This window comes from Amblyraja radiata, chromosome 4, assembly GCF_010909765.2.
Source record: "Amblyraja radiata isolate CabotCenter1 chromosome 4, sAmbRad1.1.pri, whole genome shotgun sequence".
Classification (NCBI taxonomy): domain Eukaryota; kingdom Metazoa; phylum Chordata; class Chondrichthyes; order Rajiformes; family Rajidae; genus Amblyraja; species Amblyraja radiata.
This window is the reverse complement of record NC_045959.1, coordinates 113,772,906-113,795,993: the sequence shown is the minus strand read 5'-3', so window position 1 is coordinate 113,795,993 and position 23,088 is coordinate 113,772,906. Positions and strand designations below refer to the sequence as shown.

General features: G+C 49.7%; 1 protein-coding gene and 1 long non-coding RNA gene across 3 annotated transcripts in view; both read right to left on the bottom strand.

The window, feature by feature from the left end:
* Window positions 1–23,088, bottom strand: part of sdc2 (syndecan 2) — a 90,196-nt gene that overhangs the window by 12,626 nt on the left and 54,482 nt on the right. The gene's annotated exons all lie outside the window — the stretch shown is intronic.
* Window positions 6–12,699, bottom strand: LOC116972499. The gene is made up of 3 exons (XR_004411820.1): window positions 12,690–12,699; window positions 6,101–6,104; window positions 6–71 (listed from the first exon to the last, which is right to left on the bottom strand). It is a non-coding gene; the product is annotated as an uncharacterized LOC116972499 (long non-coding RNA).

The window sequence follows — 23,088 nt, the reverse complement described above, 5'->3', positions numbered from 1 at the left end:
CACCCTTCAAGTACTGGTCCACCCAGCGATTTGCCGACACCCTTGGTTCCAGGGCCTTGCCGGATTATCCGCTTTGCCTTACCAACAGAGGTTACGGCCTCTGAGCGGAGTCCAACGGCACAGGGACGTTCCGCCTAGACCGGCGGGGGGCCGAGATACCGGCTCTCAAAGTCCGGCCTCGGAGGTCGGCGAAAGGAACGGATTTTCCGGCTCTGGCCGGGTCGCAGTTCCAGAGCCACGGCTGCAGGGAGCAGATTCCACTCGGCGATTGGCTGCGGAAGTCCCGATGGAGTCGAGATTAGCCGCCTCACCCGGCCTAGGGGCCACATTTTCGGGGGGAGGATTAAGGGGGGGGGGGGGGGGCACCAGTTACTGGAAGATCAGGGTGGACCTGTACAGGTTACTCTTTTTCAATCAAACACAAAACCACAAATTTGCTTTTTACTTCTTGTATTCGCTGGAATTTAGAAGAATGAGAGGGGATCTTATAGAAGCATATTACATTCGTCAAGGATTTAACAGGCTAGATGCAAGAAAAGTGTTCTCCATGTTGGGGGAGTCCAGAACCAGGGGTCACAGTTTAAGAATAAGGGGTAGGTCATTTAGGACTGAGATGAGGAAAAACTTCTTCACCCAAAGAGCTGTGAATCTCTGCCAATGGAGGCCAATTCACTGGAGGTTTTCAAGAGAGTTATGCCCCTGTCCCATTTAGGAAACATGAACGGAAACCTCTGGAGACTTTGTGCCCCACCCAAGGTTTCCGTGCGATTCCCGGAGGTTTTTGTCAGTCTCCCTACCTGCAACCTCCCGCAACCTCTGGGAATCGCACGGAAACCTTGGGTGGGGCGCAAAGTCTCCAGAGGTTTCCGTTCAGGTTTCCTAAGTGGGACAGGGGCATTAGATTTAGCTCTTAGGGCTAACAGAATCAAGGGATATGGGGAGAAAGCAGGAACGGGGCACCGATATGTTGTATAATCAGCCATGATCATATTGAATGGCGGTGCTGGCTCGAAGGGCCGAATGGCCTACTCCTGCACCAATTGTCTATTGTCTATTCACAACTCTCTGGGTGGAGAAGTTTTTCCTCGTCTCCGTCCTAAATGGCCTACCCCTTATTCTTAAACTGTGACCCCCTGGTTCTGGACTCCCCAACATCATGAAATATTTTTCCTGCATTCAGCCCTGTCCGATCCCTTAAGAATCTAAATCTGAAACTAAAGGGTTCCAACAGGTCTGTGGACACATGTGTGTGGTACTCTCCAAGGCCCCAGGGGGTCAGAAAGAGTTGTTCTCTCGTAATCTGCTCGCTGACTTAACTCACATTTTCCCATGCTCTTTTTCTCAGGCCGCTCACCCTCCCACACTAAACCCACAACCTCCAGTCGTCGGTCTGCTAATCTCAACCTCAAGAGTTTAATGGGCATTACAAGCTGTGTCTCGTAGCTCCCACATGTTGGAGCCAGGAACTGCAGCTGAACGTTTACAACAACAACAACCAAGTGCTGGAGTAACTTATTGAGTCAGGCGGCATCTCTGGAGGACATGTGTAGGAAGGAACGAAGACAGACACAAAATGGTGGAGTGACTCAGCGGGACGGGCTGCCTCACTGGAGCGAAGGAATGGGCGACGCTTCGTGTCGAGACCCTTCCTCAGACTGTATCTGTCTGCCTGTGGAGAAGATATTCCGCTTGTACAGTATAGTTTACAAGCCATCGGTATTATAGACAATAGGTGCAGGAGTAGGCCATTCGTCCGTTCGAGCCAGCACCGCCATTCAATGTGATCATGGCTGATCATCCCCAATCAGTACCCCGTTCCTGCCTTCTCCCCATATCCCCTGACTCCGCTATTTTTAAGAGCCCTATCCAGCTCTCGCTTAAAAGATACAGAGAACCGGCCTCCACCGCCCTCTGAGGCAGAGAATTCCACAGACTCACAACTCTCTGTGAGAAAAAGTGTTTCCTCGTCTCCGTTCTAAATGGCTTACTCCTTATTCTTAAAGGTTGAGAGGGATATGGAACAAATGTGGGCAAATGGGACTAGTTTTGTTTGAGCATCTTGATTGGCATGGATAAGTTGGGCCGAAGGGCCTGGTTCTTTGTGACTCTATAACGGTAACTCACACCCCGCACCCACTGCAAAAGAAGCGATCATCGGTCATGTAATTCCTGCCACGTTCACTGTCTGAAGAGACACAATGTGGCTGGAGTAACTCAGCAGGTCAGGCAGCATCTCTGGAGAAACAGGGATGGGAGACGTTTCAGGTCGAGGTCCTTCTTCAGACTGAGAGTCAGGGGAAAAGGGAAATGCGAGACACCAGCATTGATGTAGGACAAATGAATGAAAGATAGACACAAAATGCTGGAGTAACTCAGCGGGACAGGCAGTGGGTCAGTCTGAAGAAGGGTCTCGACCCGAAACGTCACCCATACCTTCTCTCCAGAGATGCTGCCTGTCCCGCTGAGTTACTCCAGCATTTTGTGTCTATCTCAGGAAAGATGTTGTCAAGCTGGTTTAAACCAGAATCTGCAGTTCCTGCCTACACACACAAATGAATGAAAGATATGCCTAGATGTTGTCCTAAAGACGGCCAAAAACTACACACGCCCTTTCTAAAAAAAGCGCACTTTTTATTTTGGCATCTTTTGATCCAAAATTAAATTTATTCAAAAGTTAAAATTATCTTTGCAATATTTTAGTACAGTATGAGCTGTTTCAATGCAAACGTTTAACAAATAGTTTGTTCTATTTACATGCACCATTACCATTTGTCCTGACAAATGTTGCTGCTATTGAACACTAATGTACCAGGGATGAGGCAATGTTAAGGGCAATCTTTGGTTTGTATCATTGCAACTGGAGCATGGGCCTGTCCCACTTAGGCGTCATTTGCGCCACATAATTTACGCGTCACGAGATGCATGGTGCATGGTGACGCGCAGTCGCGCGCGGCACCCCAGGATTTTGGGATGTACAAAATCTTTGCGCCGACCGACGGGGCCATGGGCGAGGCGCTGCTGCTGCTGCACTCCATGGGCTGCACTACGTCGGGACGGGTGAGGCGGGGCCGGACGCGGCGCTCCGACCCAACAGTCCCCTCGACCCGAGTAGTAGCGATCAAATACGGGACAAGGGTGGTCATGTACGGGACAAACCAATATACGGGATGTCCCGGCTAATACGGGACAGTTGGCAACCCTAGAATGGGGTGACATTTCGGGTCAAGACCCTTCTTCAGACCGAGAGTCAGGGGAGAGAGAAACAAGAGATATGGAAGGTTAAGGTGTAAAAAGGAGAGATCAAATGGAACAAAGTTTAAGGAAAATATCGAATAGGTCATTGTTAGCTCGGGGAAGGTGACAACGAGGAGTACAGAGATAAAATTTGATCAGGAGGATGGTCAAACTGGTCGGAGAACTAGGATGGGAGAGGGGATGGAGAGAGAGGGAAAACAAGAGAATGGAGCAGCTGGGCTTGTACACTCTGGAGTTTAGAAGGATGAGAGGGCATCTTATTGAAACATTTAAGATTGTTAAGGGTTTGGACACGCTAGAAACATGAAACATGTTCCCGATGTTGGGGAGTCCCGAACCAGGGGCCATAGTTTAAGAATAAGGAGTAAGCAATTTAGAACGGAGACGAGGAAACACTTTTTCTCACAGAGAGTGGTGAGTGTGGAATTCTCTGCCTTAGAGGTGGAGGCAGGTTCTCTGGATGCTTTCAAGAGAGAGCTAGATAGGGCTTAAAAATAGCGGAGTCTGGGGATATGGGGAGAAGGCAGGAATGGGGTACTGATTGGGGATGATCAGCCATGATCACATTGAATGGCAATGCTGGCTCAAAGGGCCGAATGGCCTACTCCTGCACCTATTGTCAATTGTCTAAGGGTTACTTGAAGTTAGAGAAGTCAATGTTCTTACCGCTGGGATGTAAGCTGACCAAGCGAAGTATGAGGTGCTGCTCCTCCAATTTGCGCTGGGCTTCACTCTGACAATGGAGGAGGCCCAGGACAGAAAGGTCAGTGTGGGAATGGGAGGGGGGAGGGGGGGGGTTTAAAGTGTTCAGCAATCCATTCTCCGACGAGAGTGCCACAACATTTTATTCCACATGATCTCCGTCCCCATTGATCCGCAGCCTAACAAAATCCACACAAAATAGCCGCCATCACGCAAGTTCACAGGTCCTTGCAAATGGTCACAGATTGGAAAAAAATGCACTCATTTTCATGAATGACCCGGAGTACAACAATGTACTAATGCTACGGAAATACTTTAAATGCCCCAGTATTGAATGTCCAGGCAAAGCTGAGGGGGACGCTACAGTATACATGGCAGCTGCTATGAGCAAAAGCACCTCTTGGTTTTAGTTTTGAAATGTATCATAAGAGTACGAGAATGATCCCAGGAATGAGCGTTTGACGGCGCTGGGCCTGTACTCGCTGGAGTTTAGAAGGATGAGGGTGGGGGGGGAGGGGGGGCCTCATTGAAAATTAACCGAATAGTGAAAGGCCTGGATAGAGTGGATGTGGAGAGGATGTTCCTAGTGGGAGAGTCTAGGACCAGAGGTCGTAGCCTCGGAATTAAAGGACTTTCCTTCAGGAAGGAGGTGGAAGAGGCATTTCTTTAGTCAGAAGGTGCTGAATCTGGAATTCTTTGCCACAGAAGGCTCTGGAGGCCAACTTAATGGATATTTTTGAGGCAGAGATAGATAGATTCTTGATTAGTATGAGTGTCAGGGGTTATGGGCAGAAGGCAGGAGAATGGGGTTAGGTGGGAGAGATAAATAGACAATAGACAATAGGTGCAGGAGTAGGCCATTCGGCCCTTCAAGCCAGCACCACCATTCAATGTGATCATGGCTGATCATCCCCAATCAGTACCCCGTTCCTGCCTTCTTCCCATATCTCCTGACTCCGCTGTCTTTAAGAGCCCTATCTAGCTCTCTCTTGAAAGTATCCAGAGAACCGGTCTCCACCGCCGTTTTCACTGCCTGCTGTACCTGCATGCTTACTTTCATTGACTGATGAACAAGGACCCCTATATCCCGTTGTACTTCCCCTTTTCCCATCTTGACATCATTTAGATAATAATCTGCCTTCCTGTTTTTGCTACCAAAGTGGATAACCTCACATTTATCCACATTAAACTGCATCTGCCATGCATCTGCCCACACACCCAACCTTTCTAAGTCACCCTGCATCCTCATAGCATCCTCCTCACAGTTCACACTGCCACCCAGTTTTGTGGCATCTGCAAATTTGCTAATGTTACTTTGAATCCCTTCATCCAAATCATTGATGTATATTGTAAATAGCTGCGGTCCCAACACCGAGCCTTGTGGTACCCCACTAGTCCCTGCCTGCCATTTTGAAAGGGACCCGTTAATCCCTACTCTTTGTTTCCTGTCTGCCAACCAATGTTCTATCCATGTCAGCACTCTACCCCCAATACCATGTGCCCTAATTTTGCCCACTAATCTCCTATGTGGGATCAGTCATTATTGAATGGCAGAGTAGACTTGATGGGTCGAAAGGCCGAATTCTGTTCCTATATCTTGATGGGCCGAATGGCCTAATTCTGCTTCTATCACCTATGAATTTATGAGCTTAGAAACAGGTCCTTGGGCCCCCGGCATTCTCCCTATGACCGCCTGGGTGCCCACATCCCAAAGACGTGCGGGTTTGTAGGTTAATTGGCTTCTGTAAAATTGTCGCGAGCGTGTAAGGTGGATGAGAAACTGGCTTAACATAGAACTGGTGTGAACGGGTGATCGATGGTCGGCGTGGGCTCAGTGGGCTCGTTTTCATGATACATCAGCCATGATCACATTGAATGGCGGTGCTGGCTCGAAGGGCCAAATGGCCTACTCCTGCACCTATTGTCTATCGTGGAAGTAGGCCATCTTGGAGAAAACCCACGTCGGTCACGTACAAACGAGAACGTACAAACTCCGTACAGACAGCACCCGTAGTCAGGATCGAACACGGGTCTCTGGCGCTGTGAGGCAGCAACTCTATCGCTGCGCCACCGTGCTGACTTTTACAAAGCAGAATAGCCTCTAGTTTGTCAATATTAGGCCCTAAAATCTATAAACTAAAACAGAGCTAGGAATTCCCTCGCTAGTTTGATCAATAATTATCCCAAAATCACCACCAAAACAAGAATGGATAATCTATCTCGCTAATTAACTAATTCCCTGCTGCACAGGGTGGCACAGTGGCACAGCGTTAGAGTTGCTGCCTTACAGCGCCAGAGACCCGGGTTCCATCCTGACTATGGGTGCTGTCTGTACGGAGTTTGCACATTCTCCCCGTGACCTGCGTGGGTTTACTCCAGGATCTCCGGTTTCCTCCCACACCCCAAAGACGTACAGGCTTGTAGGTTAATTGACTTCGGTAAAATTGTAAATTTGTCCCGAGTGTGTGTCGGGTAGTGTTAGTGCGCGGGGATCGCTGGTCGGCGCGGACTCGGTGGGCCGAAGGACCTGTTTTCTGCGCTGTATCTCTAAACTAAACTAAACTAAAATTTGCTGCCATTTTAAAGTACTGTGAACACCAAGCATTACATCATTTCTTTGCTCAAAGTCGTACCATCTGTAAGCAATTAAATCATGTACAAAAGAAATAGCTAGCATCAGTAGTTTTAAAATATCAGCATCATTTCCTCAGCGTCGACGTTATGTGAATTAATATCCAGGACACTCACAACTTTACGCACGTCTGTGAAGGAGTTGTGTTTATTTAATATCTTCAACCTTGTTTGCAACACAAGTACATATTCTCTTTAACAAAAATGCAGCACAGAATGATTGTGCCCCTCGGAAAATCTCAGAACATTCCAACCTCCTAAAAAAACAGTGGATACCAAATACAAACATAGCGACAGACAGCAGCGAGTTTGGGATGAGGGTGGGAGAAGCAGCAAGCTGGTGGTATTTAAATGGTGGGGGACAGGTAGAGGGGGAGAGAGGGAGGGAGAGATGGAGAGAAAGAGGGAGACAGAAATAAATTAATATTGAATTGCTAAACTTGCTATTGTGTTGTACAGCTTACAGCTGCAAGAACGTGTAGCAATCAATAAAGGGCTATAGGTCTATTGCGAGTATGTGTACAGGGACATATCTATCCATGCACTGTTTACTTGTATTTATATTTATGCATTTTAAATACAGTATGTATGTTATGTTTTATACTTTGGCAAAATAACGATGCATTTTATCATGCCAATAAAGTTTTTTAAATTGAAATTAAATTGAAAAATTGTGAGAGACAGAGAGAGAGAGACAGAGAGAGAGACAGAGAGAGAGAGAGAGAGACAGAGAGAGAGACAGAGAGAGAGTGGATAGACAGAGAGAGAGCAGGGAGAGAGAGAGAGAATGACTGAGACTGAGAGGCCGAAACTGAGCGACACACATGCACGCACATGTTGGCAGAATTTAAACAAAAATAACTTTTTTTTTAACCAAATATTGCTTTTATTTCTCAGGGATCTAGGTGCGATGGGAAAGATTTATTAGGAACCCGAGAGGCAACTTCTTCCATACAGAGGATTGTAGGTGTATGGAACGAGCTGCCAGAGGAGGTAGTTGAAGCAGGGACTATAACAGCATTTAAAAGCCACTAGACCAAGTGCAGACCCGTTGGGTCTGTTTCCCCAACGCGCGTTTGCGGGGGGGGGGGGGGGGGGGGGAGCTGCGGCATCACACTCACACTAACCACCCCCCAAACACACAGGTGGGCGAGGGGGGGAGGGGGAGACGGGGTGGGGAGAGGGGAGGGTGAGAAGAGGGGAGGGAGGGGAGAGGGGGAGGAGATGGGGGTGGGAGAGGGGTAGCGGGGAGTGGTGAGAGATTTGGGAGGGAGAGCAGAGGGGGAAGAATGGGGAGAGGGAAGGGGGTGGGTTAGGGAAGGGGGGTGGGGGGGAGAGGGAGTGAGGAGAGGGAGATGGAGAGGGGGAGGAGAGAGGGGTGGGGGACGGGAGGAGAGAGGGATGGGGGAGGGGAGAGATGTGTGGGGGAGGGAGGGGAGGAGGGAGATGAGGTAGGGGAGGGAGGGAGAAGAGTGTGGAGGGAGGGGGAGAGGGGTAGGGGGAGTGGTGGAAGAGGGACGGGGAGTGGTGGAAGAAGGACAGAGGGGTAGGGGAAGGGGTGGGGGAGAGAGGGGAGGGGGAGAGAGGGGTGGGGGAGGGAGAGGGAGAGGGGTGAAGGAGAGAGCTGTGGGGGAGGGGGAGGGAATCGAGGAGGGAGATGGGGTAGGGGGTAGAGGGGGAAGAGTGTGGATGGAGGGGGAAGAGTGGGAAGGGGGAAAGGGGTGGGGGAGAGAGGGAAAGGGGTGGGGGAGAGAGGGAAAAGAGTGGGGAGGGAGAGTGGGAGGGGGAGAGGAGTGGAAGTGGGGAGGGAGGGGGAGAGGGGTAGGGGGAGTGGTGGAAGAGGGTTAGAGGGGTAGTGGAAGAGGGTTAGAGGGGTAGGGGAAGGGGTGGGGGGAAGAGGGAAGGGGGTGGGTAGAGAGGGAAGGGGATGGGGCAGAGTGGGATGGGGTGGGCGGAGGAGAGGGAGATGGGTGAGGAGAGGGAAACATGGAAATTAGGTGCAGGAGTAGGCCATTCGGCCCTTCGAGCCTGCACCGCCATTCAATATGATCATGGCTGATCATCCAACTCAGTATCCTGTACCTGCCTTCTCTCCATACCCCCTGATCCCTTTAGCCACAAGGGCCACATCTAACTCCCTCTTAAATATAGCCAATGAACTGGCCTCAACTACCTTCTGTGGCAGAGAATTCTAGAGATTCACCACTCTCTGTGTGAAAAATGTTTTTCTCATCTCGGTCCTAAAAGATTTCCCCCTTATCCTTAAACTGTGACCCCTTGTTCTGGACTTCCCCAACATCGGGAACAATCTTCCTGCATCTAGCCTGTCCAACCCCTTAAGAATTTTGTAAGTTTCTGTGAGATACCCCCTCAATCTTTTAAATTCTAGCGAGTACAAGCCGAGTCTATCCAGTCTTTCTTCATATGAAAGTCCTGACATCCCAGGAATCAGTCTGGTTAACCTTTTCTGTACTCCCTCTATGGCAAGAATGTCTTTGGCAAGGGAGATGGAGAGGGGGGGGAGAGAGGGGTGGGAAGAGAGAGGGGGGGGGGAGAGGGGGGGAGGGGGGGGAGGGAGGGGAGAAGGGAGATGGGGAGGGGAGAGAGGGGGAAGGGTGGGGAGGGAGGGGTGGGGAGAGAGGGATGGGGGTGGGAGGAGGAGGGGAGGAGAGAGGGGTGGGGGAGGGAGGGAGGTGGGGATGGGGAGGAGAGAGGGGTGGGGGAGGGGAGGAGAGGGGAAGAGGGATGGGGGATGGATGGGGGAGTGAGGGAGGTGGGGTAGGGGAGGGGGAAGATTGTGGAGGGTGGGGGAGAGAGGGGAAAGAGTGGGGAGGGAGGGAGGGGGAGATGGGTGGGGGAGGGTGGAAGAGGGACAGACGGGTAGGGGAAGGGGTGGGGGGGAGAGGGGAGGGAGGGGGAATGGAGGGGGAGAGAGAGGGGTGGGGGACAGAGAGGGAGGGGGGTGGGGTAAGGGGGAGAGAAGTGGAAGTGGGGAGGGAGGGGTAGGGGGAGTGGTGGAAGAGGGACAGAGGGGTAGGGGGAAGGAGGCGGGGGGAGAGAGAAGGGGGCGGTAGAGAGGGAAGGGGTGGGGGAGGGAAGGATGGGGGTGGGAGGAGGAGGGTGAGGAGAGGGAGATGGAGAGGGGGAGGAGAGAGGGGTGGGGGAGGGGAGGAGAGAGGGATGGGGAGGGGAGGAGAGAGGGATGGGGAGGGGAGGAGAGAGGTGTGAGGGAGGGAGGCGAGGAGGGAGATGGGGTAGGGGGAAGAGTGTGGATGGAGGGGGAAGAGTGGGGAGGGGGAAGGGGGAGAGAGGGAAAGGGGTGGGGGAGGGAAGGGGGTGGGGGGAGGAAGGTGGGGGAGAGAGGGAAGGGGGTGGGGGAGGGAAGGGGGGGAGGGAGAGAGGGATGGGGGTGGGAGGAGGAGGCGGAGGAGAGGGGTGAGGAGAGGGAGATGGAGAGGGGGAGGAGAGAGGGGTGGGGGAGGGGGAGAGAGGTGTGGGGGAGGGGGGGATGGGGGAGGAAGGAGAGGAGGGAGATGGGGTAGGGGAGGGAGGGGAAACATCGTGGAGGGAGAGGGAGAGGGGTGGGGGGAGAGAGGGGAAAGAGTGGGGAGGGAGAGGTAGGGACAGTCCATCTGTTCCCCATTCCCTCACCCCCAATCCTCTTTCTCTATTCCCACACACGTGATGACGCGCTTCGACACAGGCTGCGGGGGTGGGGGGGGAGGGGCTGGGGCTGGGGCTGGTGCAAAGGCATATGTAAATGGTTCCATTCCGATTGGACATCTGTGAACATTGGGCATTGTGACATCACACGATGGAACGTTCACCAACATTCTATGGGTGAGAAGCCAGTTTTTTTTTTTGAAATTTTGGAGGGGGGGAGAAGGATTTTATTAAAAATGTGTACATAAACACGACAAAATTTAATCAGTAGTAGATACTTGGAATGAAAAGTGAAATCTCTACTGAAATGGAAAAAATCTAGCACCGAATGAAAGACTGGCAGCCACAAGTCAGGCAGACAGACAGACAGACAGACAGACAGACAGACAGACAGACAGACAGACAGACAGACAGACAGACAGACAGATAGATAGATAGATAGATAGATAGATAGATAGATAGATAGATAGATAGATAGATAGATAGATAGATTTGGACAGGTACATGGATAAGAAAGGATTAGAGGGATATGAGTCAGACGTGGAGACATGGGTGATGGGGCATCTTAGTCGGCATGTACAAGTTGGGCCGAAAGGCTTGTCACCGCCCTGTGTGACTGTGATATTCATCAATGAAACTTGCAGGTGTATTCCAGATGTGGAAGTGTGTGTAGGGAGGGAACTACAGATGCTGGTTCACATCATGGACACAAAATGCCGGGGTATCTCAGCGGGACAGGTGGCATCTTTGGAGAGAAGGAATGGGTGATGTTTCGGGTCGAGACGTTTTCACACGTCATTCCATACACCCACCACTGTGTTAAAAACTTATCCCTTAGATTCCAGTTAAATCTTTACCCCCCCCCCCCCACATCTTAAACCAATGTCCTCTGGTTCTCGATTCCCCTACTCTGGGCAAGAGACTCTGTGCATCTACCCGATATATTCCTCTCATGATTTTATACACCTCCATAAGATCATCCCTCATCCTCCTGCGCTCCATGGGTTGTGGATGGAGTTAGAACCAGGGGGATAGTTTAAGAATAAGGGGTAAGCCATTTAGAACGGAGACGAGGAAACACGTTTTCTCACAGAGAGTGGTGAGTCTGTGTAATTCTCTGCCTCAGGGCGGTGGAGGCCGGTTCTCTGGATGCTTTCAAGAGAGAGCTAGATAGGGCTCTTAAAAATAGCGGAGTCAGGTGATATGGGGAGAAGGCAGGAATGGGGTACTGATTGGGGATGATCAGCCATGATCACATTGAACGGCGGTGCTGGCTCGAAGGGCTGAATGGCCTACTCCTGCACCTATTGTCTATTGTCTAACCAATTTGGCTGCACAATTGTGAGTGTAATGGAAGTATAAGACGGGCAGACACAAAATGCTGGAGTAACTCAGCGGGACAGGCGGTATCCCTGGAGAGAAGGAATGGGTGACGTTTCAGGTCGAAACAACTTCTGAGTCTGAAGAAGGGTCTCGACCCACTCCTTCTCTCTGGAGACGCTGCCTGTCCCGCTGAGTTACTCTGTGATTTTGTGTCTGCATCTTTCAAATACAGAAGTGACTGGTTATGAGATGAAACCAAATGTGAATCATGAATGAGTTAAGGAGGGGGGGCGCCTGACATCAAAGAGCACAACATCAGGTGACATGCAGCTGGGCACAATTCATCTGAACATGAATATCCACATTTGTACAGGGAAATCATGAATCAACAGTATCGACAGTAACGAACAGACATGAGGTCTCTTGTGTCATTATTTTTTTTTAATGCATTGGTTAGTTTAGTTTAGAGATACAGCGCGGAAACAGGCCCTTCGGCCAACTAACACTGTCCTACACACACTAGGGACAATTTACAATTATACCAAGCCAATTAACCTACAAACCTATACGTCTTTGGAGTGTGGGAGGAAACCGAAGATCTCGGAGAAAACCCACGCGGGTCACGGGGAGAACGTACAAACTCCGTACAGACAGCGCCCGTGGTCGGGATCGAACCCGGGTCTCCGGCTCTGCGAGGCAGCAACTCTACCGCTGGGCCACCGTGACTAACGCAAAATATTTGTACAAAATATTTGAAAACTAAGGACCAACCTCAATACAAGTAACATTGAACACACAAACTACTCTAGTAACATTGAACACTACTCCTGCACCTGTTGTCTATAGACATGAAGAGTAGGAGTAACTCAATGGGTCAGACAGCGTCTCTGGAGAGAAGGAATAGGTGACGTTTCGGGTCGAGAGGTGTGAAGAAGGGTCTTGACCCGAATCGTTAAATCCAAGTTAAACTAATCTGCTCCCCCTGCTTGTGATCCATATCTCTGTGGGTTAATGAACTCATGTCATTGGAGCAGAATTAGGCCATTTAGCTCATTGTGTCCAGAGGCATAGTGTGATACAGTGTGGAAACAGGCCCTTCAACCCAACTTGCCAACATGTCCCAGCTGCACTAGTCCCACCTGCCCGCGTTTGGTCCATATCCCTCCAAACCTGTCCTATCCATGTACCTGTCTAACCGTTTTTTAAACATTGCGATAGTCCCAGCCTCAACTACCTCCTCTGGCAGTTCGTTCCATACGCCCACCACCCTTTGTGTGAAAAAAGTTACCCCTCAGATTCCTATTAAATCTTTTCCATTTCATCGTAAACCTATGTCCTCTGGTCCTCGATTCCCCTACTCTGGTCTACTCCGCCATTCAATCATGTCTGATCCATCTCTCCCTCCTAACTCCATTCTCCTGCCTTCTCCCCATAACCTCTGACACCCATACTAATCAAGAATCTCTATCCCTTAAGAGTATCCACTGACTTGGCCTCCACTGCCGTCTGTGGCAAAGAATTCCAGATTCACCACCTTCTGACTAAATAAATTTCACATCATCTCCTTCCTAAAAGATCGTTCTTTAATTCTGAGGCTGTGACCTCTAGTCCTAGACTCTCCCACTAGTGGAAACATTCTCGCCACATCCACTCTATCCAAGCCTTTCACTAATCTGTATGTTTCAATGAGGTTCCCCATCATTCTTCTAAACTCCAGCGAGTACAAGCCCAGTGCCGACAAACGCTCATCATAGGTTAACCCACTCATCCTGGGATCGTTCTTGTAAACCTCCTCTAGACCCTCTCCAGAGGCAGCACATCCTTCCTCAGATATGGTGCCCAAAATTGCTCACAGTATTCCAAATGCGGCCTGACCAGCGCCTTATAGAGCCTCAGCATTACATCCCTGTTTTTGTATACAAGCCCTCTTGAAATAAATGCGAGCATTGAGTTTGGGTAAAGGGCCGATTGCAGTCTCCAATTGGGCTCTATGGCTCCATAAGACTTTAAGGTCAGTAGTGGCACCAAAAAACAATAAAAGTCTCCAGTCGGTAATTTCTAACTCACTAAACTGAAAAACAAGTCCTTACTTATTCACAAGGCAATCAGCCATTTGCAAGTCCTATTTCCCCAGAAACAGTGCTGTTTCTGATTTGATCTGAAGAAGGGTCCCATCCTGTCCATTCCCACCACACAGACGCTGCCTGACCTGCTGAGTATCTCCAGCATGTTGCGTTCAATAGAACTTTCATCCCATTTTATATTCAGGCCATCTTATTCTGGAGTCACATGGGTTTGCCTCTGCTCCTATGACCTGTGAACCTATGAAGGGAAAAGAGAGGAGTGTTGTGGTGGGGAGGGGGGGGGGGGGGGGGGGGGGTGGGAGAGGATATAACTTCCAAATTAGCAAGCTCACCACAAGCAGAACACAAGGTGCTGATATGAGTGGCGTAGATTGGTTGAGTGGCTAAAAATAAGGCAGGCTATGTATTTCAACCAAAGTGGTAGACATGAAAGCCCTTGGTGGATGTGGGTAGAGGAGATGGAGTTCTTTATCAAGATGTTGTACTGTGTACTTTCCTTATGACGTGTATGACACTATTCAGTGTGGGAGGAAACCGAAGATCTCGGAGAAAACCCACGTGGTCACGGGGAGAACGTACAGACTCCGTACAGACAGCACCCGTAGTCGGGATCGAACCCGGGTCTCTGGGGCAAGGCAGCAACTCTACCACAGCGCCATCATCATGCTTTGACTAAAGTGCCTGATTTAGTTCAGCAGACCCCCACCGACCCGGGCACGTCCCTCAGCCTCCTGCAATGCCAGAGGGAAACCACGCGGCAATCTGACAAGCCCGCACTTCATACAGGCCGAACGGCGATAATGCAGCACCCTTGGATCCAGAGTACGTGCAGACTCCGCACAAACAGCACCCGAGGTCAGAATCGACCCCGGGTCTTTGACACGGTGAGGCAGCAACTCTCCCTTCGAGCCAGCACCGCCATTCACTGTGATCATCCTCAATCAGTACCCCGTTCCTGCCTTCTCCCCATATCCCCTGACTCCGCTATCTTTAAGAGCTCTATCTAGCTCTCTCTTGAAAGCATCCAGAGAACCTGCTTCCACCGCCCTCTGAGGCAGAGAATTCCACAGACTCACCACTCTCTGTGTGAAAAAGTGTTTCTTCGTCTCCGCTCTAAAGAAAAAGTGTTTCCTCGTCTCCGTTCTCAGTGGGCCGAAGGGCACGCTGTATCTCTAAACAAAACTAAGAAATGGGGCAGCAGGACTAAGTCACAAAATCAACATTTGAAGCCATGACGGTAATAAATATCCTCCAGGGACAACAAATGCTGGAGTAACTTACTGGAGTCTCGACCCCGACAGGCCTCCTCTCTATGTTTTCCAGAGATAGACACAAAATGCTGGAGTAACTCAGCGGGACAGGCAGCATCTCTGGAGAATCAGTCTGAAGAAGGGTCTCGACCCGCAACGTCGCCTATTCCTTCTCTCCAGAGATGCTGCCTGTCCCACTGAGTTACTCCAGCATTTTGTGTCTATCACTGGACAACATGGAGAGGTGGCCTGTCAGGGTCGAGACCCTTCTTCAGACTGTTTTCGACAACTTTCCTGCAGCCGCCACCTTTGACCCGTGACATAATTACGAGAGCGCCCTTGAAATCCCCCCCCCCCCCCCCACCAAAAATGTGCCCCCTAGGCCGGGTGAGGGGGGGCGATCTCCACCTCATCGGAACTTCCGCGGCCGATCGCCGGGTGGAATCTGCCCCCTGCAGCCGGGCTCTGGAACTGCGGCCCGGCCGGAGCGGGCAGATCCGTTCCCATCGCCGACTTTGTGGGCCGGCATCTCGTCACGTGTGCCGAGGTACAGTGAAAAGCTTTTTTGTTGCGCGCTGTCCAGTCAGCAGAAAGACAAAACATGATTACAATCGAGCCGCCCACAGTGTAGATACAGGATAAAGGGAATAAGGTTTAGTACAAGGCAAGGTCCGATTAAAGATAGTCCGAGTGTCTCCAGTGAGTAGATGGGAGCTCGGGACCACTCTCTAATTGGTGAGAGGACGGTTCCGTTGCTTGATAACAGCTGGGAAGAAACTGTCCCTGGATCTGGAGGTGTGCGTTTTCACACTTATGTACCTCTTGCCTGATGGGAGACAGAGAGAGCGACAGAGAGAGAGAGTGAGAGAGAGAGAGAGAAAGAGAGAGAGTGTGAGTGAGACAGTGAGTGAGACAGAGTGAGTGAGAGACAGAGTGAGTGAGACAGAGTGAGTGAGACAGAGTGAATGAGACAGAGTGAGTGAGAGACAGAGAGAGACAGAAAGAGACCAAGAGAATGACAGAGCGAGTGAGACAGAGATAGAGAGAGAGAGAGAGGGAGAGAGACAGACAGAGAGACAGACAGAGAGACAGACAGAGAGAGAGACAGAAAAAGACAGTGAGACAGATAAACAGAGACAGAGAGAGAGGGAGGACGAGAGAGGGAGACAGAGAGAGAGAGAGAGACAGAGAGAGAAAGACAGAGAGAGAAAGACAGAGAGACACACACAGACCTGTAAATATTACATAAACTCCAGCGTGAAAAACAAGTTCCCAGTTCAAGCTGAAAACTTAACTTAAAAAAACATATTTTGTGCCACACTGCTTGTAGAGTATTGGCTGGAATGTGCGTGTGAAGAGGAGGGGGGCGGGTTGCTGATGCAGCTCCACAGTGTGGAGTGGGGGGGGGGGGGGGGAGGGGGAGCATTTTGACAAGAGGCCGGCTGTACTCATGTTTCACCGGCCCCTACCACGACACCCCCGCGCTAAAACCCAACAGGAAATACCTCCCATCCTGCAACAGATCCCAAACATCAAAATAGAACTTGTCCCAAGATTCTTCAGCTGTGTGTTAATTAAACCAATACGTCCACAGGGGTCTATATATAGTGTGCGAGGGGAATGGGGGGGAGCTAATATTTAACCAGGCAGGAAGTACGATACAAAAATAAACGAGGAAAACACTGCACTTCCTTCATCTCCCCCACCCCCACTCCAATCCCTTTCCAGCGCACCACATCACTCTTCACAGCCACTCACTCATAGAGTGATACAGTGTGGAAACAGGCCCTTCGGCCCAACTTGCCCACACCGGCCAACATGCCCCATCTACACTAGTCCCACCTGCCTGCGTTTAGTCCGTATCCCTCCAACGTTTCTCGCCTCCTGCCGCTGAAACCACTATTTACTTACGTATGGGACACGGGGATTTGGGACTTGAGACTAAAGGGCCTGTCCCACTGTACGAGGTAATTCAAGAGTTCTCCCGAGTTTCCCCTGATTCGAACTCGGAGATTTACGGTAATAGCCGCTCGTAGGTACTCGGGGCTCTCGTGGACATCTTTCAACATGTTGAAAAATCTTCAGGAGCTTACCGCGTTTCCCGAGTACCTGCCGTTAGCGTTACGAGCCGCGCTAAGATACGTCCCGAGCTCCGACGTACCCGCTACGTACATTCTACGTACTTACTGCAAATTTGATTTTTTTTTAATGTCGGGAGAGCTCTTGGGTAAACTCGTATAGTGGGACAGCCCCTTTACTTAGGACTTGGGACTTACTTAGGACTTTGTTATAGAGTCATAGAGTGATAACAGGCCCTTTGGCCCACATCCCTCCCAAACCTGTCCTATCCATGTACCTGTCTAAATGTTTCTTAAACGTTGGGTTAGTCCCTGCCTCAACTACCTCTTCTGGCAGCTCGTTCCCACACCCACCACCCTTTGTGTGAAAAAAGTTACCCCTCAGATTCCTATTAAATTTTTTCCCCTTCACCTTGAACCAATGTCCTCTGGTCCTTGATTCTCCTACTCTGGGCAAGAGACTCTGTGCGTCTACCCGATCTATTCCTCTCATGATTTTGTACACCTCTATAAGATCACCCCTCATCCTCCTGCGCTCCAAGGATTGTAGATGGAGTTAGAACTGATCTGGCTGCACAGTTGTGAGTGTGTAGGGAGTACAATAAGGGTCGACACAAAATTCTGGAGTAACTCAGCGGGACAGGCAGTGTCTCTGAGAGAAGGAGTGGGTGACGTTTCAGGTCGAAATAACATGAGTCTGAAGAAGGGTCTCGACCCAAAACGTCACCCATTCCTTCTCTCCAGAGATACTGCCTGTCCCGCTGAGTTACTCCAGCATTTTGTGTCTATCTTTGTGTGTGGGGAGTGGATGTGAAAGTGGGATAACATAGAACCAGTGTGCACTCGGTGGGCCGAAGGGCCTGTTTCTCAGCTGTAACTCTAAACTAAACTAAATAGCACAGTTGCTGTGTGCAGTTCAATGCTTTGCGGCTCTTCCCACTCAATGCTTCCCCCATTCAATCTCGCAGCTGAACACATTCCTCAGACAAAGGTCATTCTTTTTTCTCCATTCTTCACAAAACACACAACTATTTCAGACGGTTTGCAAAACCTGGACGTAGAAACATAGAGAATACATGCAGGAGGAGGCCGTTCGGACCTTCGAGTCAGCACCGCCATTCAATTTGATCATGGCTGATCATCCAAAATCAGTACCCCGTTTCTGCCTTCTTCCCCATATCCCTTGATTCCGTTAGCCCCAAGAGCTACATCTAACTCTCTCTTGAAAACATCCAGTGAATTGGCCTCCACTTTCTTCTGCGGCAGAGAATCCCACAGATTCACAACTCTCTGGGTGAAAAGGTTTTTCCTCATCTCAGTCCTAAATGGCCTACCCCTTATTCTTAAACTTTGACCCCTGGTTCTGGACATCCCCAACATCGGGGAACATTTTTTCTGCATCTAGCCTGTCCAATCCCTTTAAGAATTTGTGATGGAAAGAACTGCAGATGCTGGTTTAAATCGGTTAGACACAAAACTGCAGGAGTAACTCAGCGGGACAGGCAGCTTCTCTGGAGTGAAGGAATTGGTGACTTTGCTTGACCCGAAACGTCGCCCGTTCCTTCTCTCCAGAGATGCTGCCTGCCCCACTGAGTAACTCCAGCATTTTGTGTATAGAGTGTGTCGACGACCACATCCATGGTTTACTTGCTGCAACTCTGCTTGTGTCAGGCACAAAGGCTGCAGATCAGCCGATTACAGTAATTCACAGCCAAGTGTTCGGCTCATTAACCTCCCCCCTGACACTTGTTCACTTCCGATTTCTTTCAGCGCTTCCTCAAAGAGGAAGTTTTTCGGGATTAAAAAAAAGGCTCGGAGCGTCCAAAAATAGCAACCGAAAAAGAAATCGGCACCTGATCTCTCGCAGAGAAATCACTGTCAGAGAGTGATAGAATGATACAGTGTGGAAACAGGCCCTTCGGCCCAACTTGCCCAACAATGTCCCAGCTAAACTAGTCCCACCTGCCCGGTTTTGGTCCATATCCCTCCAAACCTGTCCTATCCATGTGCCTATCCAGTCTGAAGAAGGGTCTCGACCCGAAACGTCACCTATTCCTTGGCTCCATAGATGCTGCCTCACCCGCTGAGTTTCTCCAGCATTTTTGTCTACTTCCTATCCATCTGTTTATTTAACGTTGGGATAGTCCCAGCCTCAACTACCTCCTCTGGCAGCTTGTTCCATACACCCACCACCCTTTGTGTGAAAAAGTTACCCCTCAGATTAAATCTTTTCCCCTTCACCTTGAATCTGTCCTCTGGTCCTCGATTCACCTACTCTGGGCAAAAGACTGTGCATCTACCCAATCTATTCCTCTCATGTTTTAGGAAAGATGTTGTCAATCTGGAAAGGGTGCAGAGGAGATTTACGAGGATGTTGCCAGGACTAGAGGGTGTGAGCTATAGGGAGAGGTTGAGTAGGCTGGGACTCTATTCCTCGTGTTCAGTTCTGGGCACCATGTTATAGGAAAGATGTTATCGATACTCTAAATGTGGCCTCAACAAAGTCTTATAAAACTGCAACATAATCTCCCAACTTCTATACTCAATACTCTGCCTGATGAAGGCCAATGTGCCAAAAGCCCTTTTGACCACCTGCGACTCGATCTTCAAGGAAAACATGCACCTGCACTCCTAGATCCCTCTGCACTACAACACTACCCAGAGGCCTACCATTTACTGTGTAGGTCCTGCCCTTGTTAGACTTCCTAAAATGCAACACCTTACACTTCTCTGTATTAAATTCCATCAACCATTCCTCCGCCCACCTGGCCAATCGATCCCGATCCTGCTGCAATCTTTCACAACCACTATCTGCAAAACCACTCACTTTTACATCATCAATAAACTTGCTAATCTTGTCCTGTGTGTTCTTCTTCAAATCATTGATGTAGATGACAAACAGTAACGGGCCCAGCACCGAACCCTGAGGCACACCACTAGTCACAGGCCTCCAGTCCGATAAGCAACCTTTCACCATCACCCTCTGCTTCCTTCCATGGAGCCAATTTGCTATCCATTCAGCTATCTCTCCTTGGATCCCATGCGATCTAACCTTCCAGAGCATCCATCACATGCACATGCACAAGTGATCAATGTAAATCTTTAAACAACACTAAAACTCTGGGGTAAGTCAGCAGGTCAGGGAGCATCTCTGGGGAGAAGGAATAGTTGATGTTTTGGGTCGAGATCCTACTTTTGTGTTTGTGTGTAGAATGTTAACAGGAAGGCACACAATTCAGATAACCAGTCCTCCATGGGTCAGGGTTCACATCGATGCAAGGAAACACCTTACAACATAGAACGGTACAGCACACTTTCAAAAAGCATTTGATACGGTTCCACATAGGAGGTTAGTGGGAAAAATTAGGGCACGTGGTATTGGGGGTAGAGTGCTGACATAGATAGAGAAGTGATTGGCAGACAGGAAACAAAGAGTAGGGATTAACGGGTCCCTTTCAGAGTGGCAGGCAGTGACTAATGGGCTACCGCAAGGCTCGGTGCTGGGACCACAGCTATTTACAAGATACATCAATGATTTGGATGAAGGGATTCAAAGCAACATTAGCAAATTTGCAGATGACACAAAGGTGGGTGGCAGTGTGAACTGTGAGGAGGATGCTATGAAAATGCAGGGTGACATGGACAGGTTGGGGGGGGGGTGGGCAGATGCATGGCAGATGAAGTTTAATGCGAATGAACGTGAGGTTATCCACTTTGGTATCAAAAAGAGGAAGGCAGATTACTATCTAAATGGCGTCAAGTTGGGAAAAAGGGAAGTACAACAGGATCTGGGGTACTTGTTCATCAGTCAATGAAAGTAAGCATGAAAGGTACAGCAGGCTGTGAAGAAAGCAAATGGCATGTTGGCCTTCATAACACGAGGAGTCGAGTATAGGAGCAAAGAGGTCCTTCTGCAGTTGTACAGGGCCCTAGTGAGACCACACCTGGAGTATTGTGTACAGTTTTGGTCCCCTAATTTGAGGAAGGACATTCTTGCTATTGAGGGAGTACAGCGTAGGTTTACAAGGTTAATTCCCAGGATAGCGGGACTGTCATATACTGAGAGAATGGAGCAGCTGGGCTTGTACACTCTGGAGTTTAGAAGGATGAGAGGGCATCTCATTGAAACATATAAGATTGTTACGGGTTTGGACACGCTGGAGGCAGGAAACATGTTCCCGATGTTGGGGGAGTCCAGAACCAGAGGCCACAGTTTAAGAATAAGGAGTAAGAACGGAGACGAGGAAACACGTTTTCTCACAGAAAGTGGCGAGTCTGTGGAATTCTCTGCCCCAGAGGGCGGTGGAGGCCGGTTCTCTGGATGCTTTCAAGAGAGAGCTAGATAGGGCTCTTAAAAATAGCGGAGTCAGGGGATATGGGGAGAAGGCAGGAACGAGGTACTGATTGGGGATGATCAGCCATAATCACATTGAATGGCGGTGCTGGCTCGAAGGGTCGAATGGCCTACTCCTGCACCTATTGTCTATTGTAATCATGTGTTGCCTTTCCGCTGACTGGATCGCACACAACAAAAGCTTTCCTTTGGTACATGTGACAATAAACTAAAGTGGACTGAAGGTTTGTAGGTTTATCGGCTTTGATAAGGTGTAAAAAAAAATTGTCCCTAATTTGTAGGACACTGCCTGTGTATGGGGTTAGGGTTGGCCACTGGTCGGCGTGGACTCGGTGGGCCGAAGGGCTTGTTTCCGCGCTGAAGCTCCAAAGCCTAAAACAATGGGTTTTGATAAAAGCCTACGTAAACGGCACCAGGACCGTTGTGTGAGCTTTGGTGGATGCAACAGATTCTGGTTCAAACTAACACTAATAATTTGTCAAGGGACAGACAGGGTAGACAGTCAGAACCTTCTTCCCCTCAATGATAAAAAATCTAGAGGGTACAGTTTTAAGACAAGAGGGGCAAAATTTAAAGGAGATGTGCTATGCAAGTTTTTATTGTTACTCAAAGTAGGTGGTGAGAGTCATAGTTATACAGCGTGGAAACAGGCCCTTCGGCCCAACCTGCCCACACTGACCAACAGGCCCCATCTGCACTCGTCCCACCTGCCTTTGTTTGGCCCATATCCCTCTAAACCTGTCCCATCCACGTACCAGTCCAAATGTTTTTTTATACGCCGTGATGGTACCTGCCTCAACAACCTCCCCTGGCAGCTCGTTCCAATTTGTGTTAAGAAAAATACCCTTTGTGCAAAGTCATTGGGTATTTATGTTCGGTCATTGGGTATTTTTAAGAGAGAAAGATAGATTCTTGATTAGTAGGGGTGTCAGGGGTTATGGGGAGAAGGCAGGAGAATGAGGTTAGGAGGGAGAGATAGGTACGCCAGGATTGAGTGGCGAATTTGACGATGGGCCGAATGGCCTAATTCTGTTCCTGTAACTTATAAACTCTGCCGACACCTGATCGATCCATACCCCTCCATTCCCTGCATATCCATGGGCCTATCCAAAAGGCTCTTATGCACCGCTTTCAATTCTGCTCCTATCACTTATGAACTTAAGTCAAGGAAGACAAGATTCGTTGTCGCTGGTCGGCACGGACCCGGTGGGCCGAAGGGCCTGTATCCCTAAAACTAAAACTAAACTAAAGCCCACGTTAAGTCCATATTCCTCTAAACCTGTCCTTTCCATGTAACCATCTAAATGTTTCTTAAACGTTGGGATAATCCCTGCCTCAACTAGGTCCTCCGGCAGCTTGTTCCATACAACCACCCCTGTACAAATGTTACCCCTGAGATTCCTTTAGTTTAGAGGCCCTTCAGCTCACGAGTCTGCGTCGACCAGTGAACCCAATCACTAACACAATCCTACACACACTGGGGACAATTTTCAATTTTACTGAAGCTAATTAACCCACAAACCTTCACGTCTTTAGGGTGTGGGAGGGAACCGGGTACCCGGTGAAACGACACGCAGGTCACGGGGAGAACGTACAAACTCTGTACGGACAGCACCCGGGTGGTGGTTGAACCCGGGTCTCCGGCGCAGTGAGGCAGCAGCTCTACCTGGGATCTTGGGATCGCACCTGCCTCAAATACATCCTCCTGAAGCTTGTTCCACACACCCACTACCCTTTGTGTGAAAAAA